This window comes from Orycteropus afer, unplaced genomic scaffold (genome assembly GCF_000298275.1).
Source record: "Orycteropus afer afer isolate SDZICR_OR568_19922 unplaced genomic scaffold, OryAfe1.0 scaffold00234, whole genome shotgun sequence".
NCBI lineage: Eukaryota > Metazoa > Chordata > Mammalia > Tubulidentata > Orycteropodidae > Orycteropus > Orycteropus afer.
In genome coordinates, this window is record NW_006921821.1 from 2686149 (window position 1) to 2708798 (window position 22650).

A 22650-nucleotide genomic window follows, 5' to 3' on the forward strand; every position below is an offset into this window, starting at 1 on the left:
CTATTCTCCATATACATTCTGGGATTTTCTTCTTAAGAGACAATGTTAAGATTTAAATTGATTTAGATAATATACTGAACCATGTAGGGTTCTGTTTTGTACCAGTAAAAATAATGAAACATGGTAAGTTCTAAGAAAGAAAATTATAGGATATGACAAGAACATACATCAAGGGGACCTCCCCTGAGGAGGTGACATTTGAGCTGCTATCTGAAGAATGAGAATGAGTTAACTACCTGAAGAGGGTAAGGCTCATTCAGGACACTTGTGAGGGCCCTGAGACAGGTGCAGCAATGGCCATGAAGAGGAGAGCTACGGCCATAAAGGCCAGCTATGGCCAGATTACAGAAGGCTCCTAGAGACTCCAGGGGGCACCATATTAATAATATAGAGAAAGGCTATGCTAGCTGAAAATTCCAATGGCAGAAGAATGAATTAAGAGGTGAATGACATAAAAATGTGCTGAATTGGTAGAATCAAGAGGTCTTTAGCAACTGCTTGATCAAGAGAGAAGTAGGACAAGAGAAGAAAGAGGCCAACATGCCCTGAATTTTTATGAATGAATGACTTTTGAGATGTAGGGCCACTACAGAGAAATTAAAGCTAAAGTAGCAAGAAGTGCCAATAAGACAGGTATCAATTTTCTTAACCTGATTAATTGTCCACATATGCCAGTTGTCAGGCTATTATTAAAAATGTGCACATGAACATTATTTTAACCTCCATTTATACACAACAGGAAATAATATTCACCAGGGAAACCATGGCTCATGAAATAGGAAGAACCATAAGTTTTAAAATACAAATCAGAAATTATATTCTTGGGCATTTACCCCAGGCAAATATAAACTTTTGTTCACATAAACACTTGTATACAAAAAAGCTTATAAAAGCTTTATCTGTAAAACTCCCAAACTGGAAACAGCCCAGATTTCATTCAACAGGTAAGGATTAAACCAACTGTGGTATATCCATACCATGGAATACTGCTCAGCAGCAAAAAGCAATGAACTATGAATACATGGAACATAATGGATGAATCTAGAGAAATACACAAGTGGGCGAACAGCGTAAGAAAAAAAGGTTATATTTTGTATTATTTGTTATTTTTATGTATTTATAGAACATTTTTAAATGACAAAAATTTAGAAATGGAGAAATGGAGGACAGATTAGTTGTTACCAGGGGCTAGGAAAGGGAGGGTAAGAATGAGCGGGAGAGAGGTGGGCGTGTTTATAAAAGGGCAAAACAAACAGTCCTTGTAGTCATAGAGCTGTTAGGTGTCTTCACTGTGATGCTGGATACACAATCATACACAGGTAGTAAGATTATACAGAACTAAACACACAAGTATAAATAAAACTAGAGAAATCTGAACACGATTGGTAGATTATAAGTATGTCAATATCCTGGCTGTGATATGACACCACACCAAACACCAAAACCCACTGCCATTGAGTATATTCTGACTCACAGTGACTCTACAGGACAAAGTATAAGTGCCACATAAGGTTTCCAAAGATGAACATTTTTACAAAAGCAGACTGCCTCATCTTTCTCCCACAGAGTAAGCTGGAAGATTCAAACTGCTGACCTTTTGGTGGCCAGCCAAATGCTTTAACCATTGTGCCGCCATTGCTCCTTAATATTACATCATAGTTTTTTAAAATGTTTCCACTGGGGAAAACTGGATAAAGTGTATCTGAGAATCTCTGAGTATTATTTCTTACTAATGCACATGATTCTACAATGATCTCAATTTAAAAAAAGGAAGTGTAAGTTGCCATTTACTAAGCACATGATATGTCACAAATACTACATGGATAATCACACCATTAACGTATTAGCTCATGTAAAAATTCTTCAAGATTTTAATATTTCAAGAACGAAGAGATTCAGATAAAGGAACTATCCAAAATTATGTACTAAGTCTACTGAAGATAAAACTTAAAAACCCAGTTTTAACAAATCTGAATGTCACGATGTTTTCAGTACTATATATACAAGTTTCCTAGACAAAAACTTCAATTCTAGGCATGAACAACAAAGGGTGGTGTTATTTATGTTTGTGTGACAGACGTAAAGATGGAGGACACAATCAGCAGAGCCCAAGAGGAAAAATTCAAGGAGCCTCCTAGACTGAAAGTCATCTGAAAATGCCCACTAAGCTAGGCAACATTGTGCCACCATGAAAAAATTCAAAATATGGAAGGGCAAGAGGAGGCTCAACTGGAGAACAGAATGAAATAAATTTTTGTCCTGCTCATCAGTTTAATATAGTTTTTTGTCTAAATGTTATTTATTGTTGTTGTTAAGAATATACACAGCAAAACATAGACTAATTTAACGCTTTCTAAATGTATAATTTAGTGACACTGATTACACTGTTTGAGTTATATAACCATTCTCACTCCCCTTTTCTGAGTTGTTCCTTCTTTATTAACATAAACTTACTCTTCCCTAATCTTATGTGCTTCTCTTGTCAATTTGATCCCATACAAAGCATTCTTAAAAGAGTATAATGCTTAAAGCAGGTATTTTTTACTAGTTAAGCTAAACTATTAATAGGTGATAAGACTTTAGGGTTATTTCTGGTTTAAGGTTTAGAGATTATCTCAGAGCAATAGCTTCAGGGACTCATCCAACCTTCATGGCTCCAGGAAGTCTAGAGTTCTTGAGAACTTTAAATTCCATTCTGCATGTCTCCTCTTTTGATCAGGATTCTTCTATGGAATGTTTGATCAAAATGTTCAGTGATGGTAGCCGGGCACCATCCAGCTCTTCTGGTCCCATGGCAAAAGAGGCAGCTGTTCATGGAGGCAATTAGCTACACATTCCATATTCTCCTCCTATTCCCTCCCATCATTCTTCCTCTGTTGTTTCAGGCAAATAGAACCCAACTATTGTGTCTTGGATGGCAGCCTGCAAACTTTTAAGACCCTAGGAACTATGCAACAAATGAAGAGGTAGAACAGAAGCACTAAACAGGGTAAAAGGCCAATTCACTAGATGCGCCATGAAACCATGACCATAAATCTCCAAGTTAAGGAACCAAATCTCATGAGGTGCTTAGTTGTAAATAAGAAGCCTCAACAGCTACTTTTTTTTGTCATTATTGTTATTATTATCTACCACACAACTTTGGCCAATTCAACTTTTTACAGGTGCACAGCTTATTGATAGCAATTATAATAATTAGCTGGGCAACCTTACCCTTAATCAATGTGATTTTTCCATCACTGTTAACCTCCCTTTTTTCCTCCACCTTTTCACCCTGGTAACCACTAATAACCTTTGGTCTCCATACATTTCCCTTTTGTTGTCTTTTTATATAAGTGAGATCATACAATATTTATATATAAAAAGCCAAAAAAACAAAACCATGGCCATCAAGTCAGTTCCGATTCACAGAGACCACCACTGGGTTTCCAAGACTATAAATCTTTATGGAAATAGATTGCCTCATCTTCCTCTTGTGGAACAGCTGGTGGATTTGAACTACTGACCTTCTCCTTATTCATATATACATAGATTTTTTTTAAACACACATTTACATAGTTTTTCTACACTAAATTTACAAGAAAAGAAGAGATGCAGTAATATTCCTGCATTGCAATCTCTCTAATTTCTCTCTCTACTACTTAAATCTATAACAGAACAATTAAGGAGATATAAAAGCAGATGAACATGGAGATCAAGTAGAGAAGTACTCCAGATACCCACAAAATAGCCCCCTGAGTAGCTGTTACATCCTTCCCAGAGGAAACAGTGAAGGCGGTACTGTTGGGAGCTGTTCTCGTTACTGTGGCTACAAAAAAGAAACAGAGAAAGAAAGCAAGCAAGTAGAGTGGGAAGTCCTGATGCCCATGACCGACCACCAGTCCAAGGACATAGTCAATCTGTTCAAAAAAATAAAAAAGAAAAGTCCTTTGAAAACTAAATCCAGAAATATTCACCTCTCCTTTCCCTTACTTCTTTCTTCTGTCCTTTCTTCCTTCTTCCCTTTTCTTCTATCTTCTTTCCTTGTTTTCCATCTTCCTTCCTTAGTTACTGTCTCCCTTCCTTCCTTTCATTCATTCAGTCAATCATTCATCCATCCTTCCATTCAGTCATCTTAAAGCTTTACAGAGCACGGTTTCTATTCCAGGCACTTTGATAAGCACTTGGAATATATTATGAACTCAACAGATGAAGATTATTCTCCTCATCAAAATTATGCTCCCTCTCACAGAAAATTGTATTTTACTTTACCAAGTACAAGGACTGAGGATTTGATAAAAACGGAAAAATTCTTCTTCTTTGATGTATTAACTCTTTTAGAATATAGTTTATACACAAAACACACCCATGGACCCATGTGGAATGGAAGCCTCAGATTCCAGGAATGGGAGGGAGAAAAGCCTCTCTCTGGTTTATTTCTTTTTTTAATTACATGTAGTATTTTAAAATGTTCATTTAAGCTTACAATATCATTACCAATTTTTAGAATGCATAATTGCAATATACCAAAACAAAGCCATAGAAACTAATCACTTTACAGACCCCAAAACATTGTGTAAAAGAAAACAGAATAACAATCAACTCATTTAGAAGTCAAATCATCTATAAAGAAAGTAAACAAGTGAGAATTTGTAACACTTAAATATTAAAGTCTGACCCTCAGACCTCATTCTACAAAAGGTGCCCTTGCTGTTAGATTTTGACAAAATGTTTTATTTTTTTTAAAATGGGGGGGCATTTATTTTTTTTTTACCAAGAAATCTACATTTCTAGCAGAAAATGTCTTTGTCCTCAAGCCCAAATTAAACTGTGATTATTTGAAAATTGCAAAGTTAAAGTGGTAGATCGATATAACAGAATCACAGATCCATCCTATCTTATACACAAATCATTTTTCCACAACACATTACTTAATTTTCACCACCTTGGCTTAACAGAGAGCATTAGTGTGTTTTGTTTCACTCCGAGTTCCCGTTTCTTGCAAAGTACTCTGGACACAGAGAGGACTTGGTATCTCTTTTTGCTAATGGTTCCCAGATCTTGTTTGCAGCTCAGGGATGCAAGGAGATGCAGAACTGAGAGGATCAATACTATTTCATTTGCTCGATACAAGAGACAAGATGTGGTATCCCTATAGCCTTTGAAGCCCTTGGGAAAAAGCTATCTTTCTCCCAGGCAGGAGACAACTTGTTAAACTACTGACCAGTACTTTCCTGTGCTCATGAAAAGCCTTCTTCCTGGCTGGCCTGTGACAGGTTTGACACCAAGCTATGCCTAAGATGCTTGTCAAACAGGAAATGAGAAGCATTTACCATTGCAGCATCTCTGCTCCTCCCTGCTTCAGTGAAGACCAAAATTAGCTTTCCCTGTTGCCACTTTCCCTTGCTATGTAAGAGAAAAGAAAAGGGCTGTGCTTACCAATACAAATACTCGCAAGTGCAAATGTGTTAGTGGGAGTCATTTTTCAATTCCCTAGAACAAAGGGGATTACATGGTGTATGTGTGTCCTCCAACACACTGCCTACTTGATCCTTTTAGGTTTTGATTTAAATAAAAAGCAAAGGTAGATCATACCATTTACAAAAACTTTATGTTGTTTTTGTTAAATGAGTTAAATTTAAAAATCAAAACGTATAAAGAAAAAAGAGAGTCTCTGTAATGTTAAAGAGCTAAAGAAAAAGCACAAACCACAAGACATTATAAAATCAGGAACGTGAGAAACCTGCAAGTAAAATTAAGGAACCAGTTCCATTTACAATAGCATCTAAGAGAATAAAATACTTAAGAATAAATCTAACCAGGGACATAAAAGACTTATACAATAAAAACTATAAAACACTGCTGAAAGAGATTAAAGTAGATTTAAATAGAAAGATCTTCCATGTACATGAACTGCGAGACTTAATATTGTTAAGATGTTAAGATACAACCCAAAGCAATCTATAGATTAATGCAATCCTGATCAAAATTCCAACAGCCTTCTTTACACAAATAGAAAAACCAACAGACAACTTTAGATGGAATATAAAGAGGCCCTGAATAGCTAAAGCAATGTTGAAAGAAGAATAAAGTAGAAAAACTCACACATTCTGATTTTAAAACATACTACACAACCACAGTAATCACAATAGCCTGTTAAAGGTAAAACAACAGACACATAGACCAATGGAACAGAATTGAAAGTCCAGAAATAAACCCACACATCTATGATTTTTGACAAAGGTGTCAAGTCCATTCAATGTAGAAAAAATGTCTCTTCAACAAATGCTACTGAGAGAATTAGATTTCCACATATAGGAAAATGAAATAGTAGTTATGGCTCACATCATAAATGAAAAAAAATTCAAAATGGATTAAATCTCAATGTGAAAACTACAAATAAAATTCTTAGAAGAAAATGCAGAAGCAAAGCTATCAAGCCTGGCTTTCAACAATGGATTATCTAATATAATAACAAAAGCACAAAAGACAAAATGAATAAATGGAACCTCATAAAAGCTAAAAACTTCTGTTCATCAAAAGGAGTTCTGGTGGAATAGTGCCTAAGGCCTTTTGACTAACCAGAAGGCTGGTGGTTCAAACCCACCAGCTATTCCTTGGAAGGAAGATTGGACAATCAATTCCCAAAGAGATACCACCTCAGACACCCAAGAAGGGGTCGCTATGAATTGGATCTGACTAGATGGCAGTGAGTTCTTTGTTCTAGTTCATCAAAGACTTTACCAAAAAAGTGAACTGTGAGAATATTTTTGGAAACTACATAGTCAACAAGAATATAATAACCAAAAAAATATATATATAACTTCAACAACTTAAGAAAAAGACAGACAACTTAATCATAAAATGGGCAGAGGACTTGAATAGACAATTCACCAAGAGGGCATTCAAACGGCCACCAAACACATGAAAAGATGTTCAATATCATTATCCATCATAGAGATGTAAATCAAAACCATAATGACATACCATTTTACTCACACTACAATGGCTAAGACAAAACACACACACACACACACACACACACACATATAACAGATGTTGGCAAGGATAAGGGAAAACTGGAATCCTTACCCATTGCTGATAATAATGCAAAATGGTATAGTCATTATAGAAATCAGTGTGGACGTTCCTCAAAAAACTAAAAATAGGTCATATAATCCAGCAATTCTACGCCTAGGTATGTACCCACAAGACTTGAAAGCAGAAACTCAGAGATTTATACATCAATGTTCACTGCAGCACTATTCACAATAGCCAGAAAGTAGAAACAACATAAATGCCCATCAACAGATGAATGGATAAATAAAATATGGGACATACATGCAATGGAATACTACTCAGCTAGAAGGAGACATGAAGTCTTGTGGACTTCATGGCGCTGGAAGACATGCTAAGTGAAATAAGTCAATGAGAAAAGGACAAATACTGTATGACCTCACTTACATACAAAGAAAGAAAAGGTAAATGTATAGAGATCAAAGATTATTCGTGGTTACTAAGTTTGGAAGCTCTGGTAACATAGTGCTTAAAGCAACTGACTGCTAAACAGAAGGCTGATGGTTCAAACCCACCAGCCACTCCTGGGAAGGAAGATTGGACAATCTACTTCCATAGAGATACCACCTTGGAAACTTAAGGAAGGGTCATTATGAGTCGATTGGACTCGACAGCAGTGACTTTTTTGTTTGTTCGTTTTTTCAAGAGTGGGAAGGAAGGAAAACGGGGCAGTTTAATGGTGATGACAATACCGCACTCATTAAGGATAGGGCTGCAAAGTCAATTACTATAATTGCTGTCAATAACTTGTACAACTGTCAAAAGTTAAACTGGTAAAAGATGTGTGTTAGATACATTCACAGCAATGACACACACATTAAAAACAAAACAAACAAACAAAAAACAACCAAGAGCAGCTCCAGAGCCTGCTTATATCCAACCAAAAGCCTCACAGGATTTGGTTTCTTGGTTTGGAGATGTGAGGCCTGGTATCGTGGATAATCCCAGTAAATTGGCCTAACAACAGTTACATGCATAGTGCCTGGGGTCTTAAAAGCTCACAAGCAGCTATCCAAGGTATAACAATTGATCTCTATTCACCTACACCAACAAAGGAAGGAGTCTCAGAATAGGAGGAGGATATGGAAAGTATGGCTAATTGCCTCCACGAACAAGTGCCTCCTCTGCCATGACACCAGGATTCGATGGTGCTCAGCTGCTACTCCTAAATATTTTGATTAAAAATTCCATAGAAGAATCTTCATCAAAAATGAGAAAATGCAGAATGGAATTTAAAATTCTCATGGACACCAGACTTCCTGGAGCCATGGAGGGTGAATGTACCCCCTTAAACTATTGCCTTGAGATAATCTTTAAACCCTAAACCAAAAAGATTTCCTGAGGTCTTCTTAAAACCAAAAAATCATTTGCCTTAACTAATAAAAAAATGTCTGCCTTGAGCATTATGCTATTTTAAGAACTATCTATATAGGATGAAGGGGGAGCTCTGGTAGCATAGTGCCTAAGGCACTTGACTGCTAACCAGAAGGCTGGCGGTTCAAACCCACTGGCCACTCCTTGGTAGGAAGATGGGGCAATCTACTTCTGTAGTGATACTGCCTCAGAAACCCAAGAAGGGGTCGCTATGAGTCGGATCCAACTCGACGGCACTTAACAACAACAACAACATATAGGATGAAAGTGACAAAAAGCAACTGGCAAAATTAAGATAAGAACCTTAGGGGGCAGTGAATTTATCTTAATAGGAACAACTCAGAAAAAGGGTGAGAATGTTACACAACTGGAAGAACATAATCTATACGTCACTAAATGGTATAGAAAACATTGAACTGGTATATGTTTTCTGGTGTATGTTATCAATGATAACAACAAAACAAATAGTTACGGGAAGAAAAAGAAATCAGGGACCAATATGCAGGCACTTCTTTATACTGAAATGCTACCATAAATAAAAACCTATTTCTCCAAAGTTAATGGTACTCAAAAGGCAACTTGGTAATGGATCTAACTGTTGGTGCTGTCACGCTATTCTTATACGACTCCATCTGCTGTTTCTCCCAATAAGCACCATTTTCTTCACATTTCTGTTAATCCTCCTTTTCTGAAAAGCACTAATGTGATATGATCAAAGCTCATATGCTTATTTTATAAAATGGGATGTGAGGAAAAAAAAAAAACGGGGGAAATCAGAAAAGTTATGAGGAAAAGTACTCATAAGTAAGAAGCAACAGACCACTAGAGTCTAAGAGATAACAAAAGTACTTATCTTGATCATCAAATAATACATACAAGTTGAGAATGAGATTTAGAGATGTTGTACACCTTGAAAAAAATAAATAAAAATATGATATTTGAGGATAAAAAAATATCACAAAAATTGATCTACTTTCTAAATGTAGCTCTGGGCCAGCATTAAAGTGACAATTAAGTATGTCTCTACCGGTTTCTTAAAACCTACTGTTTGTCTTTCTTAATCATAAAATGCAGAATTCAGGGGCAACTGCTTAGCACAGCATTCCTGCTTCAGAGATAGCTGTATTTCACTGCCACATCTGTTCCCCAGGTCGTCCAAAAGTCATAAAACAATACAAAAGTCGTATTCTGGGGATAAGGTAATAGGTAAGGGATGTATGGTGTTACAGAATGCTCTATTTTCCTATCAGTACATTTCAGTGTTTCCCAAGTGCGCTCCAAGGGATGCTCTGCAAAAGCCCAAACTAACGCCTCACTCTCCTTGGTACTCTCACCAGCCATCTGCCCCTCCTGAAGACTCATGTCAAACTACAGCTCCATTAATAGCTTACCAAGACAAAATCTGCTTTACTTTGTTTATTTAAATCTGAGTTTTAAATTTGGTCACTGATACCTTACATTCCTTGGATTTGTGAAATACACTGGAAAATGTTCACCTACTCAGCTCCACAACTCTGTTGAGTCCACTATGGCTCAGCTGCAGCTTTATGTTATCTTAAGCAAAATAAAAGAGCTAAAAGCAAATACAACAAAAAGACTGAGGAGTTTGTGCAAAAATAGGGGTGAAAGCTAAATCTGAACAGACGAGTAAGATCAAGTCATTCCTATTCTCTCAATTCCTCATTAACCAGGAAAGATGCCAGACTGGTAATGGATAAACCTTGGCTCAGCCTTCTCCCAAAGTATAAGCATCTTTGTATCTTTACTGCAAAAAGTATTTGGAACAGGGCCCAGCTGGAATCCACTCCTAATCTTCTCCCAGAGCACTTCAAAGTATCTAAGAAAATTTGTTTTAACAACATGGCTCTGGTGAACCAACATGACAACTTGGATTATTTTATCCTCACATTTATTGTTCCCACCTACCTTCCCTCATCCCAACACCTTCATTTAGAGGCATGGAGGAGAGTTTTTTTCTTTTGCAAGCACCTATGTTTATTACCAAAGATCTGGTGGCATAGTACCAAAGGCATTTGACTGCTAACCAGAAGGGTGGCAGTTCAAACCCACCAGCCACTCCTTGGAAGGGAGACTTCTACTTCTGTAGAGATACCGCCTCAGAAAACCAAGAAGGAGTCACTATGAGTCAGAACAGACTCGAGGGCAATGAGTTTGTTTTTTTGTTTTGTTTTGTTTTTAATGATTATTACAGATCATCACTTTCCTGCTGACTGCATGGATTTGGAATCAATGCATTCAAAATCAGGGAGACATGTGAGACATGTCTGAGACTCCAGCACATCCTTGGATGTGTGCCTGGTCAGGAACCCAGAGAAACACACTGGTGGTTCCTTTGCTGCCAGGGAGTCTGAAACTTATAAGCCCACTGGAGAGGGAAAAAAAGGAATCAGAACTAAAGCTGAAAACATCTTTTCCATCAGCATAATAAATGAGGGGGTGGATGAGAGTAGATACTGTTCTTAAATTGGCAGGAAGTCAATGAGGTTAAATCAGATGAAGCAGGTATTACAGCACAGGTGCCCTGGGGAAAGATGGTCACCTGTGCTTTCCCAGGCAGCAGTGCTAACAGAGGGGCAGGTCCTAAGCAGCAGTATTTAAAACAAACATTAATTAAGGAATCAAATATTTGATAATCATCAAATACTTAAAAATTTATATGTTAATGAACAGCCATTAACCTGTAATTAGCTGTATTTCATGCTCCTTACCATTGTGATCTGTACCTGTAGAACATGCATCTACCATTAATAGTAAAAACTACAGAAAATGATTACTATGGTGAGAACACTGCTACTCTGTTAAGGAACATTTCTAAACTTTGTAAATGCCTGATAAAGATAATGTTAGGGAAAATATTATGAAAACAAGAAATGCCCAAGAAAACCCATTGTTTATCAAAAGTACACAGAGCAGCTATGTCTGTATTTTTTGAAAACCTCCCAAGTCCAACAACTACAAAGCTTAGATTCTGACCAAAACAAAAAGTAACTCAGTATTTTTCAGCCAAAACAGAATGAGAAATGGTCATTCTTTAGGAAAGCATAGGAGAAACAGATGGAAAGAGCCCGGCAGCTGTTCCCAAATGTGTTCCCAGAGCACTGGCTCCCGAAGATTTTTAATAAGGTAGCTCTAGTGAACCAACAGGAGCTCTGGTGGCATAGTGCCTAAGGCATTTGACTGCTAACCAGAGGGTGGCGGATCAAACCCACCAGCCACTCCTCAGAAGGAAAGTTGGGCAATCTACTTCCATAGTGATACAGCCTCAGAAATCCAAGGAGGGGTCGCTATGAGTCAAGTTGTCTTGACAGCAGTGAGTGAGTGAACCAACATGACACTCCTCAATTAGTCACATTCACTACTGTCCCTGCCTACCCTCTTTCATCCCCCTCCTTCACTTAGAAGCATAACTCTAAACTCACTGCCATTGCCATCAAGTCAGATACGACTGATTATTTTAGGCAGAAACCATGCAGGTGAGAAGTCACTGGGATGATATATATGTATGTATGTGTGTGTGTATATATATATATATATATATATATATAAGCTCTGGTAGCATAGTGGCTAAGGCACTTGACTGCTAACCAGAAGGCTGGCGGTTCAAACCCACCAGCCACTCCTCGGAAGGAAGGTTGGGAATCCTACTTCCATAGTGATACTGCCTCAGAAACCCAAGGAGGGGTCGCTATGAGTCAGGGCTGACTCGACAGCACATAACAACAACAACATATATATAAACCCTGAAAGAGAAAAATTGCCAACCAAGAATTATATACCTGGCAATTTTTTCCCTCCAATATGATGTTGAAATTAGGACATTTCCAGATAAACAGAAATTAATGGAATTTGTTAAAACAAGACCAACCTTCCAAGAGATACTAAAATGGACTGAGAACCAACAATAGCAGACAACAACCAACAATTAACACTCATGTTGACACAACCCAGAAACCAAGCCATTTATAGAAGTATTCAAAATGAAATAAGCTAACAAGACTGTAAACAAGGAAGCACAGATGTCAATTGGTAAATGAGAACCACTACAAACCAAATAGAGGGAATAGTGTAGTACAGAACTTTCAAATGGAGAGGAAGTCAAAATGATTTTGAGACAGAACAGATTGTTCTAAACTTGGGAAGAAAATTATAAATCGCAAGGTAACCACAAAGAAAAATAATAAACCTTTACATTAAAATAAAAAAGAAGAGAGGCACAAATACATAGCAAATGCCAAAATAACAACAAGGAAAGAAATGATAACATGATTCATAAACAAAATGGGCTCAACACAGAAAGATATAGGGAACAAAGAAATCAGCAATGCCATGAGAAAAGACATAACAAAATGTCAGCAATAAATACATACTTGTTTATAATTACCCCAAATGTAAGTGGATTAAATGCATCAATGAAGAGACTGAGAGATGCAGACTGGATAAGAAAACATGACCCATCAATATGCTGTCTACAAGAGACTCACCTTAGACACAAAGACAAAAATAGACTGAAAATCAAAGGTTGGAAAAAGATATATCAAGCAAACAGCATTCAAAAAAAAGCGAGAATGGCAATATTAATTTCTGATAAAATTGACTTTAAGACAAAAACCACCATAAGAGATAAGGAAGGACAGTATATAATGATTAAAGATTGACTGAACAAGAGGATATAATTATAATAAATATATACACAACCAATGAAACAGCCCCAAAATGCATTAATCAAACTTCAGCAGAATTGAAAAGACAAATAGATGACTCCAAAATAACAGTACAAGACTTTAATACACCACTTTCAATGAAAAAAAGGACAAATGGAAGAAACTCAACAAAGACACAGAAGAACTAAACAATACAATGCACCAACTTGACCTTATAGACATCTATAGGGTACTTCACCCAACAACAGCACACTATACATTCTTATCCAGCACACAGAAATTTTTCCAAGATAGGCCATATATTAGGCTCAAAGTAAGCCTTGATAAATCTAAAAACAATGAAATACTTCAAAGCATCTTCTCAAATCATAATCCTATAAAATTAGAAATCAACAATGGGAAAATCAATGGAAAAAGAAAAAACACATGGAAACTGAATAACACCCTCCGTAAAAACTACTGGGTAATAGAATAAATAAAAATTCCTTGAATCAAATGAGAATGAAAACACAACACACCAACATGTTTGGGACACAGCAAAAGCAGTTATCAGAGAACAATTTATAGCAATTAATGCACACATCCAAATGGAAGAAACAAACAAAATCAACACCTAACCCAACATCTCCAACAATTAGAAAAAGAGCAGGAAAAAAGCCTACAGTCATCAGAAGAAAAAACTAATAATAAAGACTGGAGCAGAAATAAATGATACAAAGAAACAACAGAAAAAAATCAATAAGAGTAGAAGTTAACTGTTTGAAGAGATTAATAAAATCGGTAAATCTAACAAAGGAAAAGGGAGAGAAGATGAAAATAACATTAAGAAGAAATGACATAACAATGAAACTGACTGAAATACAAAAAAAAAAAAAAAAAAATCAGAATACTACGGAGAACTGTACTCCAACAAATTTGAAAACCTAGAAGAAATGGACAGATTTCTAGAAACATACTCCTAACCAAAACTAACATAGATTGAGATAGAAAATTTGAATAGACCCATAAGAAAAGAAGAAATTAAACAGGTCATTACAAAATTACCAATAAAAAAATGTCTTGGCCTGGATGGCTTCACTGGAAAATTCTACCAAACATTCAGGAAAGAGTAGACACCAATCTTACTCAAACTATTCCAGAGCACAGAAAATGATGGAATCCTCCCAAATTCATTTTGAAAAGCAAGTATAACCGATTGTAAAACCAGTCAATGACACAACTAAAAGGAAAACTACAGACCATTATCTCTCATGAATATAGATGCAAAAATCTTTAACAAAATCCTAGCCAATAGACTCCAATGACATATCAACAATTAATAATAATAATATATCATGACCAAGTGGGATTCATACTAGATACACAAGGATGGTTCAACATTAGAAAAATAATAATGTAATCCATCACATAAGTAAAATAAAGGAAAAGAATGACATGGTCAAATCAATTGATGCCAAAAAGGGATTTGATAAAATTCAATGCCTATTCCTGATGAAAATTCTCAGAAAAATAGGAATAGAAGGGAAATTGCTCAACATAATAAACAGCATATATGCAAAACCAACAGCCAACATTGTTCTCAATGGATAGAGTCTGAAACCATTCCCCACATGAACAGGAACCAGAAAAGGATGCCCTCATCTATGCAACACTAAAGAATAATGTAGAATCTGCAAAACATAACACTGATGGACTTGAAGGACATTATGCTGAATGAAACAAGTAATTCACGAAAGGCTAAATAATGTATGAGTCCACTATTGTAAAAAGTCAAGGAAATGTTTATGTATGGAAGGAAACATTTTTGTTGGGAGGAGTGAGGATTGGTTGTTGTCTGCTAGACTGGTTATAGGCAAGTATTGATTTGGGTGAAGGGAACAGCAATATACCAAACTGAGTTACCAACACAATAACATTAAGGAATAGGAAGACACAGTGAGGTGCACAAGAGGTACAGACAATAAAGATAAACCGCTATAACCAACAACTATAAACCACTTGGAAAGGGATCAGTACAGGAGATCCTGCATGGAGTAGAGTAGGAGAAAAATATAGAACAAAACTCAAAATCATAAAAAAGACCAGACTTGCTAGTCCAACCAAGACTGGTGAAACCTCCAAGCCTGTGACCCCTAGTCATCCTTCAGGCCTAGAGTTGTACTCACTCTCATGGTTTCCAACCAAACATAAAAGGTGAAGATGTACACCAGGTTGGTATACTCCTTAGAAAAGTCAATGATGGAAGATCAGAAAGGCAATATTTACACAGGGAGATGGCTATGAGGGCAGGAATGCATAGAAGAGAAGGACAGAGGGAAAAGGTAACCACAGGGTGGAAGTGGGAAGAAAGCTATTGCATCATGGGGATGCAGTCCATGTCTTGAAACAAAATATGTATGAACTTCTGTATGAAAAACAAATTTGCTTTGTAAATCTTCACCCAAATCACAACAATAATCATTATCATAATAAAAGATTCTAATAAAAAAAAAGAAAGAAAGTCTAGAGTCCATGACAGTTTTAAATTCTGTTCTGAATTTCTACACTTTTGATCAGGATTCTTCTGTAGAATCTTTGATCCAAATGTTCAGTAATAGTAGCTGAGCACCATTGAGTTCTAATCTTGTGGCAAAGGAGGCAGTTGTTAATGGAGGCAATTAACTACAAATTTCATATCCTCCTCCTATTCCTCACTTTCCTTTTTCCTATGTAGAACTGAGAGACCAATTGCTCTATCTCCTAATTCATTACATAGTGCTTAGGGTTTTACCTGTTTATTTTTTACTATCTTTCACAAATCTGAATCTCAATAAACTGCCACCATTTATAGAGAGACTAGTATTCCTCAAGTATCCTTTTCCTTTCATCTTTACACGCTGCATAATTATAATTAACTTCGTAATTCTCAAAAAGCAAAACTCACTGCCGTCGAGTCGGTTCTGACTCATAGTGACTCCTCCTTCAGTTTCTGAGATGGTATCTTTATGGAAGTAGATTGCCCAGTCTTCTTTCCGAGGAGTGGCTGGTGGGTTTGAACCACGAGCCTTCTGGTTAGCAATCAAATGCCTTAGACACTATGCCACCAACTAAAACTCAAAGATTGTAATCAGTTGCCCAAAGCGTATATATAACCGGGCTGACATTGAAATCCAATTGCTTGACCCACATATGCTCTTTTACTATATTATAATGCTGCCCATTTTCAAGAAATACTATAACATGAAATTTCTTTGAGTCAATCCATCTATCTTTACTTATTAAGGTGAAAAATATTTTCTAGAACTAAAGTACTACACAAATATAAAATACATTAATATACTATTATTTCAATTATATATGAACTTTATTTTCTTAGATCTCTAAAATATATGTTGCAGCCTAAAAAGGAGAAATGATAATGCAGAGATGATGTCTGGGGAAACCCTACATTTGGCAGTGCTCCTGGCTGAATGACTCCCTGTGTGCTGAGAGGGGCCTCCCAAGGGTACCAACTACCTCCTTAAGATATCCATCTTCTGTTATCTTGTTCTCAGCCTTTGGGCCCAGAAACACCTTTTACCAAAACCAGTTGTTATAGAGACAATTCTGATTCAAAGAGACTCTACATGTTACACAGCAAAACTGTGGAATTGTCTTTTATGAATCATGTTCACAAGATGGCAAACACATGCATGTGTATATAACACCAGAAAACCAACCTCTATATTTTGTAATTAGAAATATAACAGACCTTAGGTCAGTACAAAACTCCCTATACAGAAAGCTATATGGGAAATTAAGTCAAAAGCAGATGAGCTCTTGCACGGTTCATATTTTTAAGAGTGTCAGAATACAAGGACCATTTCCCTCAAGGAAGGTGTTCTAGCCCTGCAGACTAGGTGTGAGTCACAGCCCAGACAAGCCCTCCACTTGGCAATGATGCTTACTGAATGCTGATTACATGTTTTTCTGACTATCTCCAGTGATGGTGACACATTGGGCCATCCATAACTGTGATATGGAATACAGGATTCAGTAGGTATTTTCCTTCTTCTTCTTCCCTCTTAATACAGCTAGTTGAGCTATCATCAAACTGCTTGTCCTTCTCATCTCAAATGGGAAACATCATTCGGGTCTCACAGGTGATTTTAAGGCCAGTGCCTCCGCATTTGGGAGTTCCCTACTGGCATTTATCTTGCATCACCTATAATGAATCATCTGCTTAACAGCTAACATTACTATTAGAGTCATCAGCATGTTTGCTGCCCAGAAAATGAAGAGGAACTAAGAGAAAGTCCACCTTAATTTTGCCTTAGAAACTTCGGCATCCTTTGGTTGATGCTTGCCAGTAATGCTTGGAATTACAGGAGTAGCATGTATTCAGTGGATCCAGACTCTTTACAGACACTGATCACCAGGTCCTTAAACATTTAGCAGAAATGCATTAAAGAATCACTATACACACACCTTTAAATTCCAAGTATGAAGCTATTCCTAAGGAATCATCACCCAGTGAAATAATGAACCTAGAAGTGAATAAAAAGTTATAATGACAATTGAGCTCCAATTTAATTGGTAAATTATGTACTTCTCAGTTATATGAAAAAGATCACAGTGGGAAGTAGGAGGGCTAAGGGGTTAGGACTAGATCTTGATAATTGGGAGTACACAATAGTTTCTCCAAAGATCAAGAAGTAACAATAGGCTATAACAATGGACTGACATATATAGGATGGCCAAACTTTGCATATATTTACATAATTCTTTTTAAAAGGTTAGTCTCCCAAGATGGTTATAAATTAAATAATTCCTTAAATATACTAGACTGTCTGTGGTAAATCTGACTAAGGGGAAATAAAAATTCTATATCTGGATTGTCACCAGTTTCAAAACTATACCAATCCATTGTGACTCTGGATGCAATGAAAGGACCCATGAGAGTTCACGCCTAGAGTTTTAGGATGAACACTGCTAAAAACAAAGAGAAGAGGATCAGCGCACAGATGAGCCTACCTTCTGATTCTGTCCAGGAGGGTATCCTTCTGGTCTCAACTAGCAGACACCTGGAGGACAGAGAAACTCTTCTGGCACATTCTAGGGAGTCGTAGGACCACTGCAGATCCAGCTTCCCATATTTGGGAAGTAAGGTGCAGTGGATTACATAATATGGGCCTTCTAGCCATGTTGTTGTTGTTGATGTTATGTGCCGTCGATTTGGACCCAACTCACAGTGACCCCTCCTTGGGTTTCCGAGGCAGTATCACTATGAAGTAGATTGCCCAATCTTCCTTCCAAGGAGTGGCTGGTGTGTTTGAACCTCCCAGCCTTCTGGTTAGCAGTCAACTGTCTTAGGCCTCCATTTTATTATGTGTTGTAAATTCCAGCCTCTATCCCCATGGTTATGGTCCCATTTTAGAGTTGAGTTGTTCATTATGCTAAAGGGGCAGGATTAGGGTAGGATGTATCTTGAGTCACCACCTTACTAGTGAGTGTGACTCAAGTCACCACCCTGTTTCTTTTAGGGTATGGTCTGCATCCAATATATGCTCTGGGCAAAGTTCTCTCTCTTACTTTGAATGCTGCACCTGGTTCATCATCATGTGCACTTGGGACTTGAGCCAGAGGCTTGTCATCTGACCTGCCAATTTGGGTGTGTCAGCCCCTGCATCCACTTCAGTGAGGAGAATCCTCTAGACTAGATGCCTGACACATGGATTTGAGATTAGCATGTATCCACATCATGTCAGTGCTTCCTAGGTAGACTGTGAGTTCTGTGAGACAGTACAGACAATTACAGAACCCTAGGACAGGAGACCACTATTCATCTGTCCATTTCTTGTACTGTGGTAGCTTGTGTGCTGCTCTGATGCTGGAAACTATGCCACTGGTATTTCAAATACTAGCAGGGTCACCCACATGGACAATTTTCTGTAGATCTTCCAGACTAAGACAGACTAAGAAGGAGGATGTGGTGGTCTACTTCTGAAAAAATTGGTCACTGAAACCTTATGTATAGGAATGCAACACTGTCTGATGCAGTGCTAGAAGATGAGGACATCAGGTGGGAAAGCACTCAAAATATGGCTTGGGAAGAGCTGCCACCTCAAAGTAGAGTCGACTTTAATAACATAAATGAAGTAAAGCTTTGAGGACATTCACTTCCTCATGTGGTACAACTCAAAATGAGCAGAACCAGCTCCAAATGTTAATTAATACTCAGAACATGGAATGTGCAAAGTATGAATCTAGAAAAATTGGAAGTTGTAAAAAATGAAATGGAATGAATAAAGATTATTCAAGGCATTAGTGAATTGAAATGAACTGGTCTTAACCATTTTGAATCAGAAAATCATATGCTCTATTATGTCAGGAAAGAAAAACTGAAGAGGAATGGTGTCACATTCATAGTTAAAAAGAACATTTTAAGATGTAGCCTTAATTACAATACTGTTAGGGTCATATCCATAGGCATACAAGGGAGACCAGTTACCACTATTAGTATTCAAAGTTACGCATTAACCATTAAAGCCAAAGATGAAGAAACTAAATATTTTTACCAACTTCTGCAGTCTGAAATTAACTAAACATGTAATCAAAATGTATTGATAATTACTGGTGATTGGAATGTGAAAGTCTGAAACAAAGAAGAGGCATTGGTAGTTGGAAAATATGGCCTTGGTGACAGAAATGATGCTGAAGATCACATGATAGAATTTTGCAAGACCAATGACTCACTCATTATATAAATACATTTTTTCAACAAACAGACAGTGGCCATACACATGGACCTTGCTAGGTAGAATACACAGAAATCAGATGGACTCTATCTGTGGAAAGAGGTAATGAAGCAGTTCAGTGTCATCAGTCAGAACAAGGCAAGGAGCTGACTGTGGCAAACACCATCAACTTCTCATACACAAGTTCAAGCTGAAGCTGAAGAAAATTAAAACAAGTTCGCAAGAGTCAAAACATAGCCTCGAGTATATCCCACCTGAATTTAGAGACCACCTGAAGAATAGATTTGATGCACTAAACATCAATGACCAAAGACCAGACAAGCTGTGGGATGACATCAAGGACATCATACTTGAAAAGAAGAAAGAAAAAAGAAAAAAAGAACATCATACATGAAGAAAGCAAAAGGTCATCAGAAAGACAGGAAAGGCCAAAATGGATGTAAGAAGAAACTTTCTCTTGAAAGGAATGCAGTTAAAGTAAATGGAACAAATAATGAAATAAAAGTGCTGAAGAGAAGATTCAAAGGGCAGCTCAAAACAAAGTAAAGTATTATAATGAAATGCAGAAATACCTAGAGTTAGAAAATCAAAAGCAAAGAACACATTTGGAATTTTCAAGCTGAAAGAACTAAAGAAAAAAAATAAAGCCTCAAGTTACAATACTGAAGGATTCCAGGGGCAAAATGCTGAATGATTCATGAAGCAACAAAAGAAGATGGTCGGAATACACAGAGTAATTGGACCAGAAAGAACCAGTTGACATTCAACCACTTCAGGAGGAGGCATATGATCAAGAACCAATGGTATTGAAGAAAGAAGTCCAAGCTGCACTGAAGGCACTGGTTAAAAAAAAAAAAGAATTGATGTAATATCCATCAAGATGTTTCAACAAACAAATGCAGTGCTAGAGGTGCTCACTGTTTATGCCAAAAAAATGGAAAAAAGCTACCTTGTCAACTAACTGGAAGAAGTCCGTATTTCTTCCCGTTCCAAAGAAAGGTGATCCTACAGAACGTGGAAATTATCAAACAATATCATTAATATCACAGACAAGTAAAATTTTGCCAAAGATAATGTAAAAATGGTCACAGCAATACACTGACAGGGAACTGCCACAAATTCAACTTCTATTCAGAAGACAACATGGAATAAGGGATATCACTGCTACTATCAGATGGATCGTGGCTGAAAGCACAGAATACCAGGAAGTTGTTTACCTGTGTTTTTTGACTATGCAAAGTCATTTGACTATGTGGATCATAACAAATTATGGATAAAATTGCAAAGAATGAGAATTCCAGAACACTTAATTGTGCTCATGAAAAACCTATACATAGACTAAAAGGCAGTCAGTCATTCGATCAGAACAAATACTACATGGTTTAAAATCAAGAAAGGTGTGCATCAGAGTTGTACCATTTTACCATACTTAGTCAATATGCATACTAGGCAAATAATCTGAGAAGCTGGACTATCTGAAGAAGAACATGGCATCAAAATTCAATGAAGACTCATTAACAACCTGAGATATGCAGACTGCCCAACCTTGCTTACTGAAAGTGAAGAAGCTTGAAGCACTTACTGATGAAGATCAATGACTCCAGCTTTCAATATGGATTATACCTCAACATAAAGAAAACAAAAATCCTCACAACTAGCCCAGTCATGATACATGGAAAAAAGACTGAAGTTATCAAGGATGTCCTTTTACTTGAGTCCACAATCAATGTCCATGTAAGCAGTAGTCTAGAAATCAAACAAAGTATTGCACTGGGTAAATCTGCTGAAAAGACCTTTTGAAAGTATTAAAAAACAAAAACATCTCTTTGAAGACTGACCTACCCATGGTATTTTCAATTGCGTCATCATGTGCATGTGAAACCTGGACCACGAGCAAGGAAGACAGAAGAAGAATTGATGCTTTAAAATCATGGTGTTGGAGAACAATACTGAATATACCACAGACTATCAGAAGAACAAATGAAATCTTTTGCAAGAAGTACAGCCAGCCAAACACTCTTTAGAAGTGAGGATAGTAAGACTTTGTTTCTCTTACTTGAGTTATATTATCAGAACGGACCAGTCCCAGAGAAGGACTTCATGCTTGATAAAGCAGAGAGCAAGTGAAAAAGAGGAAGCTGCTCAAGGAAATGGATTAACACAGTGGTTGCAACAAGGGGCTCAAACACAGAAATGATTAGGAGGATGGCTCAGGATCAGGCAGCATTTTGTTCTGTTGTACAAAGGGTCGCTATGACTCGACGCACCTATCAACAGCAAGATGAGAGGGGAAGTTTTGAAAGGAGGAGTAGCTGATATTAGAGATGATGGAGTACTGGAGTTTGAAAAAGCATTTTCATCTTCAACCACTGCCTCATAGAGACTATATTTGTGTTAAATCTTCTACAAGAAATTATTCAGGCAGGAAGACTCCTCCAAAAGAGGCTGGTTTATGACACTCAGCCTCTTAGCTAGGCTACCATACAAAATCCTTACGAAATGCTGCTTAGCCAGATATACATCCTCTGCTAGCTTTTTAATCCTATGAAAGAGAAAATTGGGCTCCAAAGGCCATATTTTTTAATTATGTCACTGACTGGTTACCAATATATTTATATAAAAAAATAAGGTTATTAATTAAAGAAGAAGGAAGGTTGGGCAATCCTACTTCCATAGTGATACTGCCTCGGAAACCCAAGGAGGGGTCGCTATGAGTCAGGTCTGACTTGATGGCACATAACAACAAAAAATGCATCTGTTGAGGAAAAACTGCTATTTTCTCCTTTTATTTTGTAAATCAAAATAGTACCTGTACTTTTGAA

General features: G+C 37.1%; 1 protein-coding gene across 1 annotated transcript in view; it reads right to left on the reverse strand.

Moving 5' to 3' along the window:
- Window positions 1–22650, reverse strand: part of PTPRM (protein tyrosine phosphatase receptor type M) — a 1084438-nt gene that overhangs the window by 864944 nt on the left and 196844 nt on the right. The gene's annotated exons all lie outside the window — the stretch shown is intronic.